Source organism: Dinoponera quadriceps, unplaced genomic scaffold (assembly GCF_001313825.1).
Source record: "Dinoponera quadriceps isolate SergipeBrazil2010 unplaced genomic scaffold, ASM131382v1 scaffold2620, whole genome shotgun sequence".
NCBI lineage: Eukaryota > Metazoa > Arthropoda > Insecta > Hymenoptera > Formicidae > Dinoponera > Dinoponera quadriceps.
Window position 1 is genome coordinate 31,776 of NW_014556650.1, and position 9,630 is coordinate 41,405.

At 35.9% G+C, this 9,630-nt stretch overlaps 1 long non-coding RNA gene across 1 annotated transcript; it reads left to right on the forward strand.

Annotated features, from left to right (window-relative positions):
- The first annotated feature begins 652 nt into the window (after positions 1–652).
- Positions 653–9,019, forward strand: LOC106747941. Its single transcript, XR_001374705.1, has 3 exons — positions 653–695; positions 1,610–1,761; positions 8,932–9,019. It is a non-coding gene; the product is annotated as an uncharacterized LOC106747941 (long non-coding RNA).
- The last annotated feature ends 611 nt before the right edge of the window (positions 9,020–9,630 follow it).

Genomic DNA, 9,630 nt, shown 5'->3' on the forward strand with positions numbered 1-9,630 from the left:
AGGCGCTTGCTCACCGTTCTATCGACATGAGTATTATGGCAGACGAGAACGGTCCCCTCGAGCGCTCCTTCGGAACACTGTTGTATATCCGCCAACAAGCGAACTCTCTCCTGGGCGGATCACGCGTCGCCTCGCGTACGCCGCTAGCTGCGCCAGCAAGAGTCCAGCGTGCATAAGATTATCTCGCATGTCGCGCTGCAACCCGGCGGTTGAGCTTTGCTCGATCCTCAACAGTACCGTTCTTCTGAAATAAACATGAGTTTAATAGCAAAATACAGCAAGAATTAATTCAAGCACCTAATCGAAGGAGAAAATAGACACAAAGGAAGTCTATTTGGAGCTTAGGTGCTCGGCGGTAAAGGTCCACTTTGGATAAAGGCCGTGTATCTTCTAGCAGGACGGCGCACCTGTTCATATAAATCATTTTGTACGGAGTTAGATCTTCCTCTACGTCGATATGTTTTGGTTCAATGACTCATAACCTTTCAAAAGTTCTGACATAAACCTTCTCGTTTACTACGTGCGGGGCATAGTCTAAAGGATTATCAACATTTCCACGTACCCTAATGTGGCCTCCCTCCGAGTCGCCATCGAGGCGGATTTGCGGCCATGGACTGGCCCCAGTTGAAGACTGTATGCTCACGCTTTAGGACCAAGATCGAGACAGTGATCGAGTCACAGAGCGCCCATATCGAGTAAGAGGACTCAAGATCTCTTAAGTTGAATATCATAAATTATTTTTTTGCATTTTTAATAATGTCTCTAATAAACGACTTTTCCGATAAGTCGTTCTTATGCTTGGTTTCTAACGGCGCATCCTATACACCATTAAAAGCTTGAAAATTCAAACATTGAAAATTTCCTTTAAAAGTCACATTAGACAAAAACTCGGAGAGGGATTTACTTATTATTATGTAGATATCTATGTGCTGGAAGATCATAATCGTTAGACACATTATGTTTTTTCCTTGAGAGTTACACGTGAGTTCGTTCCATTTTCCTTTACCTATTATAATTAAAACTAGCTACATTTGAAATTTCTTGTTTTGATTTTGAAATTCTTTTATTTGTGGTGTTTCCTAGACAGTTCATACATATATTTTTATAATACAAATAGACAAGATAATTTCAATGTCTTCAGTACGGTTATGTGTCTCACACTTCTAAACAAAGGAGAAGCGATATTTTGGTTATTTATTACCATAAAAGTTCAAGCGACAACAAGCCTCAACATATGAACAGTCAGCCGGATCCATCTAGTTAGTGCGCGTGGCAATGTACTGAATTGTAGAGAACTTTAGAAGATTTTAAGCAAGATTATTAACTATAAATATTATAGTTCTCGAAGTTATTAAGCCAATATTCGAGGAACTCAAAAAAGACTATCTTCTAACAAGACGTTTTGGTGCAAATATCAAAAATAATAACAAAAGTTTAAATGTGGTGATTTGGCGTTTTACACTGAAATATTTATACGCAAGCCTATAAATAATCGAAATTTCAACGTTCCTGGCTGTTTATATTTCCAATGAAGAGTATGCACTTATCTTAAAAATAATCACTAATAGGTGTGAAAATCGGCAGAAAAACGTAAATTTTCATATTGCAGCATCATAAAGATCGCATCAACCGTGCAGTGTGCCGACTCTCCTTTAAGACATGGAAAATCAAATTAGCAAACTGAGAGGTACAATTGGTATCTGAAGAATTATTTAAGGAAGAAGAAGACATATTTTACGCAACTGGAATAGCAGAATAATGGTAAGTTAAAAAAAATTCATTGTAGCAAATAATTTAAATTTTTTATATAATTTATAATATAAATATAGTTTTTATCCGTACTTTGAAAAAAAGTTTTAAATTTATTACATCTATTTTTTTAACCTCTTTGCCTACAATATTGTGAGAGACTCGTGGTAAAGAAATCGAGTGAAACATAAGAATCGCGGATGAGGGCCGTGGTACGTAGATCGAGCTAAACATAAACAACACGTGTCAGGCACGTGGTTTGTAGATCGGGCCAAACATAAACAATACGAGTCAGGCTCTTAGTTAATTGTCGCCGATGTCTTCCTGTCTCAGTTACGTGTTATTCTTGGACACATTCGCACGTTCAAATATATTTTCTTAAAAATATTATATTAAAAATATCATAAGATGTGTGCGATTGGCACAACCTCGAGCATTCGGTCAAACCGTTAAATGGCTCGACGCGTGACCGATTTTGCCGTTGATTGTGGCATGCGTCGTCGGAACTTGAATCGTAGGACAAGGGGTTAACATAACTAAGAAAATATATCTAAAAATTTTACCAACAGAATATTGATTTTTTTCTGCAAAGTTTACATCATATTGGTTGGACATAATGATAAATGCTCCTACATAGCGAAAGTACATACGAAAATGAACTAGAGTAGTGTCCAATATATAACGAAAACGATTAAATATTTCAAAACTGAAATCTCGACCTGTCAAGTGAAGTAAATATTTGCCTAAAACAAAAATTTTGAAACCTGTACAGGGTCCACCACCAAAATCTGGACAAATTTTAATTTGAATTTCCCGCCTTATTTTATTTCGGCGGCAGGTCATTGTTAACGTTCAGGCAAGTTAGATGTTTGCAGTAAACGTGCATAACCTCAAAATATTCGAACAGATAACATCAAATGCGGAGCATAACCGAAGAGCGGCGATAATCAAGGGTTTTCGCACTAGTCGTTTGCAGACCGAAGTTATTCGGTTCTTCGGGTATCGGAGATCGACCATATATGATGTTGCAGCTAAATTTTTGGCTTCGGAGACGTTTGAAAAAGGTTTTGCCAATCCTACGAGAAAGAGCCATTTGAAAGAAAAGTCGGTAAGGACTTCAGCAATTATCGAAATGGCTCAAGAGTTCATTTCCGACGACCCAAGGCAGTCTGTGATGAAATTGGCAAAAACATTGCATGTGAGTGACACTATAATGCGTCGAATTGCTGAAGAGGATCTTCGTTTCAAGTCCTATGTGATAGACGTTCGACATACTTTACGAGGCTGCCAAGATGAACAGTTACTCGCTGTAATATGTTTTTGGCCTCCGAATAATCCAGATTGAAATCCTTTAGACTGTTACGTGTGGAGCGTCATTGAACGAGTGATCAACAAGTGGAAACATCCCAACGTGACATTTCTTCAGGCCGCTATAGAAGCGACATTTGCCAATATGAACAAGGAAGCGATGCCAGCGCTTCAGGACAAATATCGAAGCAGTCATCAAAGCAAAAGGGGGTTACATAGAACAATTTTACTCTAAAAGAATACCATTAGTGATGTATAGAAGGTTTTTTTTGCTAATTTTTACATTTTGATGCATAGAATTTTGTTTAAACAAATTATTCATTTTGTTCGGATCTTGGTGGCAGACTCTATACATATCAAGTGCGTGTTTGCTTCATTGAGGAAAATTTTGAAGAACATTTTTGTACATTTATAATTCCACAAAGAAGCCGAAAATGACACGAAAAGTTTGCAGAAAGGTTTACGTATCTTGATTAGATTCTCCGTTAGATATGGTAAAAAAAGTATCGTGTATTCATTTTCATCACACTTATATCGCGCTAACATTATGATAACATTCAGAGTATATACAAAGTATTGAAATATAATATCATTTCGAAAGGTAACGAACGCAAAAGAAAATTTAAATAGAAAATGTTAAGAATTTAGAAAGGCGCATTTAATGATGACTTCTACGCTAGGGACAAGGTCACCTTGAAATAAGCTATAAATTTGACCTCTACGCTGGTACCAAGGTCATCATTAAATGCTCCTCTTTAAATCCTTCAAATTTTCTATATACCCTCTAAATTTGACCTCTATGCGAATTTTTTTAATAGGATCCCCTATTTTTGACTCAAGAAATGAAAAGAGCAGGAAATTATACCATTGCCATTCAGGAAGAGAAGGAAATTATACCATGCCATTCAGGCATGTTATTATTTAATGAAGTCAAATTGACTCGAAGGGGTCATTTTCAAGTTAAATCAATTATTAAATAATAATTCTCTAGGGAAAGAAGTAGGAAAATATTGATATGAAATTAGCAGAGTTTAAAAATAGGCATTTTGTGTTGACCTTGGCTCCAGCGTAGAGGTCAAATTTAAAGATCTTTTCAAGGTCAACTCGAAATTTTTTAATGGAAATCTTGATACTTAACACCAGAAATGGATACAGCAGAAAATTTTGCTTTAAAACTTGTCATATGGGAGATAATGTTGACTCTAAATGGTCATACAAAGATAAACTTGTTTTTATGTATTCGGTTGGCAAATAAGTTCGTTCGGTTCTTTTGACTGGTATATAATACAAATTATTTAATATACAAAATACATATTAATCAATAACGTATTGACCATTCTTTTCTATGACTTCTTGCCATCTTTTTACCAATTTCATAATCCGACATTCATAAAACGTCTGAGGTTTACCGGCAAAAAACTGATCCAGTTGCGTTTTAACAGCTTCATTATTAGCAAAGTTTTTTCTGTTTAGAGAATTTTGCAGCGACCGGAACAAATGATAATCAGAGGGTGCTGGTGAATAAGGAGGGTGAGGCAAAACATCCCAGCCAAGCCTTAACAATTTGTTCCGAGTAGTTATTGAAGTATGGGGTCTGGCATTGTCGTGGTGGAAGACGATTCCTTTTCGATTTGCCAATTCTGGACGTTTTGAACGTATTGCTTAATTCAATTTCGTTAATTGGGAGCAATATACAGTTGAATCGATCGTCCTGCCTGATGGTAAGAGCTCATAATAAATGATACCTTTATAATCCCACCACACTGAGAGCATAATTTTCTTCGGGTGCAATCCTGCCTTCGAGGTTGTTTGTGGTGGTTCACTGCTGCTTCCCCATGATCTTTTACGTACTACGTTATCGTAGACGATCCACTTTTTATTTCCCGTAACCAACCGCTTCAAAAATGGATCGTTTTCTTGGCGTTTCAGTAGCGCGTCGCAGATGGAAATGCGAGCGGTTAAGTTGGTCTCGGTCAATTCGTGCGGCACCCAAACATTGAGGTGAGAAACGTATCCCAACTGACGCAAATGGTTTTCTACACTTGTGTGGGATATATTAAGTGTCGTAGCAATCTCTCGTACTGTTTGCGATGGATTTTTGTAGACGGTATTCTTTATTACAGCTGAATCAATTTCTGCTGGACGACCAAAACGGGATGCGTCACTAACATCAAAATCTCCAGAACGGAATTTGGCAAACCATTTTTGACACACACGTTCTGTTAAAGCATCGTCCCCATACATATTACAAATCTTCTTATGAGCTTCCGCAGCTCGTTTGCCTTTTTTGAAATAAAAAAGTCAAATATGGCTAAAATGGACGTTTTTTTCTTCTATATTTACAACCGTGCAGTACGCACAATACTCTGGTATTAACCGGCGTATGTTTACAAATATGTTAGGTGGAACGTCGCTTTTCAGCTGCGCAAGTGCGTTGTGCGATAGCGCTGTGGAAAAAAGATAGCAGAAAGAGTAAACCTACTCCGATTAAAAAACCGAACGAACTTATTTGCCAACCCAATAGAAATTAAATTATTAGCTTACATCGATTACTAGTGTTACATCGATTTTCCTTTCATCGGCAAATCATTCATGTGCCTTGCTTTCATTAGCTGGATTGTATAATTAATCTTACCTTTATCGGATAAATCATCTCCTGATCCCTTAACTGGCAAAAATCTTCATCCTTTACCAAATATAATTTTTACATTAAAAAAAAGTTGATCTGTATATAACCGTTAGGAGTCAATGTAACTATATATTGCCCCATGTTTTAACGTATTAGGTACTTGAATTAATTTACGCTGTATTTTGCTACAAGAATTCATGTTTATTTGAAAAGGACAGTAAATTATATCTTATTCAAAGTATCGTCCTTCGAAAGTTACGATCGTTTTTCACTTTTCGGGTAGCACAGAAATTTCGCAATAGAAAAATTCAGGTTTTTTCAAGGCGATCTATTCATCGAGCCACATTTTTATATCATCGAAAGAAATGAATTGCTGCTCAGAAAGACCATGTTGCATCGACAGAAGCAATCGATAATTTGAATGAATAATGTCTGGTGAATAGAGCGGAAAGGATAAAACATCCCATTCAAATACTTCCAAGATTTCCTTCACTGGTGTTGCAACATGTGGTCTGGCATTGTTCTGGAGAAGAATAATCTTGTCATGATTTTTGGCGTACTGCGGGCGTTTTTCTTTGAGTGCTCGATTCAAATTGAGTAATTGTCGTCGGTAGCGTTCAGTATTGATAGTGTGACTCAATGGCAGCTACACATAATATATTACATTGACTTGACCCCACCAAATGCATAGCATGACCTTCTTTCCATGAATATTTTATCTGGCGTTGATGTTGACGGTTCGCCGGGACGCACCCATGATTTCTTGCGCTTAGAATTGTCGTAAAGCATCCATTTTTCATCGCCAATCACTATTCGATGCTAAAACTACTTCCGTTTTTGTCTTTGAAGCAGCAATTCACAAATAGTTATATGTTTAGCAATTTTTTTTTCTCTCAAAATGTGTCTCTTAAAAGTTTTCTAACTTTTGGATTTTTAGTTATTTTACGTAGAACAAGTTATTTTACGTAGAGCATTCTCTCTATAAGATTTCACTAACAAACGATGATTTTGAGCAGCAGATTTCTTGAGATGAAGAGCAGAAAGGTAATGCTTTCCACAAATGCTATTCTTTGATATCAAATCCGACATATTCAATGCAATAAAAAGTTTTTTTCCTTGCATTACGATCTAATGTTACACATTGATTATTATGGTCTATTGCCACTACTTTCTTATAAATGACAATCATTTTTGGCCATGTTGAAGTAGCACAACTACTGACCTCTATTTGTGAACGGCTAGAATTAATTGATGCATCTACTCGAATTTCTTATTCTTTCCATTTCTGGATTTAAAAATAGGGGTTCCCATTCGAAAATTCAAAGAGACCTTGAAATGACCCATAAATTTAACCTCCGCGCTTGGGCTAAGGTCATCGGATGCTCCTCTTTAATACGTTGACTGCCGAGCCGAAAAAGTGCTACACACATTCAAGTAACATTTACTTAACACATTAGCTGCCGGTCACGTGAGGATGTGTTGATAGTTAGTGCCCTGCCGAATACGTGACTAGCTACTGATATATCACCCACACCCCGCGCTGGCGCGTGATTGGCTTTGTAGCGTTGACGCCATATCACGCACTGGCGCGGGATCGGCAGGGAAAGTGTTAAACTCTGCAAATTTACTATTTAAAATTTCTTTTTGTTCGTTATCTAATGAGATATTTATATTTTGGCTCTTTTTTTATACCCTGTATATCATATTAACATAATGGCTATATAAGGAGTACGAACATAGCAGCCTGACCATATCAAGTTAATATAACATAATTTTTCAAGAATAGCTTCCACGTTATCGACGATTATTAAGGTCGTCAACATATATATTAGGTGTATAAATTATTTTTCAGCCTTTTTGATATAATTCGATATTTATTTAAAAAATGAATAATTATCTATTCTTCAAAATAATCTACCTCACTCTCTATGCATTTCCACTATCTCTCTGGCAACTTGCGAATATCGTTTCTAAAATAAAATGGTCGTCTTGACCGAATAAAATCATTGATGCTTTTTTTACTTTCTTCGGGAAATTGATAGTGCAAATTGTCCAGGTGATGTTGTAGCGACCGGAAAAAGTGGTAGTCTGAAAAGGCGAGGTCTAGAGAATACGCTGCATAATTGAGAATTTCCTAACTTAAATCGTAGGTAACTTCCATGGTCGCTATTGATAAATGCGGCCGCGCGTTGTCGTGCAACAAAATTACTTGCCTATTTCCAATACCGGTGAAAGTTTTTTTCTTCAATCGCGTAGCTTAATTTTATCATTTGTTCCTGGTAACGTTTAGAAGTAATAGTTTCTCCAGGTTCAAACATTTCGTAATAAATAACATCTTTGAAATCCCACCATATATTCAATATTTTTTTTGAATGAATGTTCGGTTATGCAATACTTCCTAATGGTTGACTCGGATAAACCCATGACATTCGTTTCTTTGGATTGTCAAACAATATCCATTTTTCATTTCCAGGCATAATTTTATGGAAAATTTGCTTTTGTTTACATCGTGACAGAAGGGATATTGCCGTTTCACAACATCTAATTTCAGTAGTAAGGTTGTGAGGAACCCAACGATCTTTTTTCTGTATTTTTCCGAATTTATTTAAATGTATAGAAATAGCCAGTTGAGTAACTTCCAGTTCTTCAGCAAGCACCTTGTGCGTTTCACAAGGACTTTCAAGGGTCGAGGAATTTCTTCCATTCCTTAACTTCAATTTTTTTTGGTTGTCCAGGGTGTTTTTCATCCTGGACATCAAAATTTCCATCCCGGAACATCTGGAACAACATTTTATACGTGCTATAAAATACAGCATTCTCCCTCATGGCCGAATAAATCATTTCTTGTGCTTCTGCAGCATTTTTTTGAAGTTGGAATGCGAAATGGAGGCAGTGCATCAGGTGCTGCTTTTCGAACGATATTGCATTTACTACTATTTTTTGAGTTGTTATATCAGTAGTACCATCAACTATTAAAGCTCGTTTTAAAGCTTAGATATGGCGCTTTAAACCGATTATTCGGGGGGGGGGGGCATTTCTATTTAAATAGGTGCTGTAGTCGATTTAATGTAGGGGCCGAGAATTAATTTTTACACATATTAGCATCCTCTTAAAAATTGAGAAAAAGATTAATTTTCAATACATTTTCCTTGTAAAGTCATTATTTTTCCAAATTTATCTATACCCTTCTTTAATCAAAAATTTCATCTATATAATTAAAAATTTTTTTCGTTTTTTTGTTTCAGAACAATGTGAACCCCGGGATCGTATCAACAGTTGATGCAGCGCCCTCGAAAGAACAGCTGTTTTTGCTGTTTAATAACTATAAGTTGGATCGATCAAATTTGATATAAAAATTTATTTTGTATTTCTTTAATAAGATAAATGGATTGTGCATATTTTAAGTCAATTAGTTTTATGCTTTTTTGAAAAAAATTGTTAAAAATAGTCTTAAAAACACCCTTCAACAAAGAGTGAAATGCCAAACCCCTCTCTACATATAAATATATCTAATTAAAATACATCTAATTATATTGTATGAACAGGGTTTGTTAATAACTAATTAATCAGTTAGAAGTTAAGTTAGAAAGTTAAAAAGTCGGTAATTTATAATTTCCTGGGAAAAATGATTATATATGATTATGTATAATTATATGAAATTATATATAAATTTTGTTTATATACAGAATGTCGCAAACTAATCTCTGTTCCCGTGATATGCAAGTGGAAGGGGTGAAACTGAATAGAAAAGTCCTATACCATTTTGCCAATAATACGCAAAGTTTTGAGTTATCAGTGATTGAAAATAGCCATGTATAGGCTAGTGAAACATTTTATGTGTCTCTCTGTGTCTCCTTGTTGGAAAGCAACTAATGTTAAAGTGTTGCATGAAATAATCGGTTGGAATCTCAACTATTTAAGAATTAGATAGTTAAACCTCTATT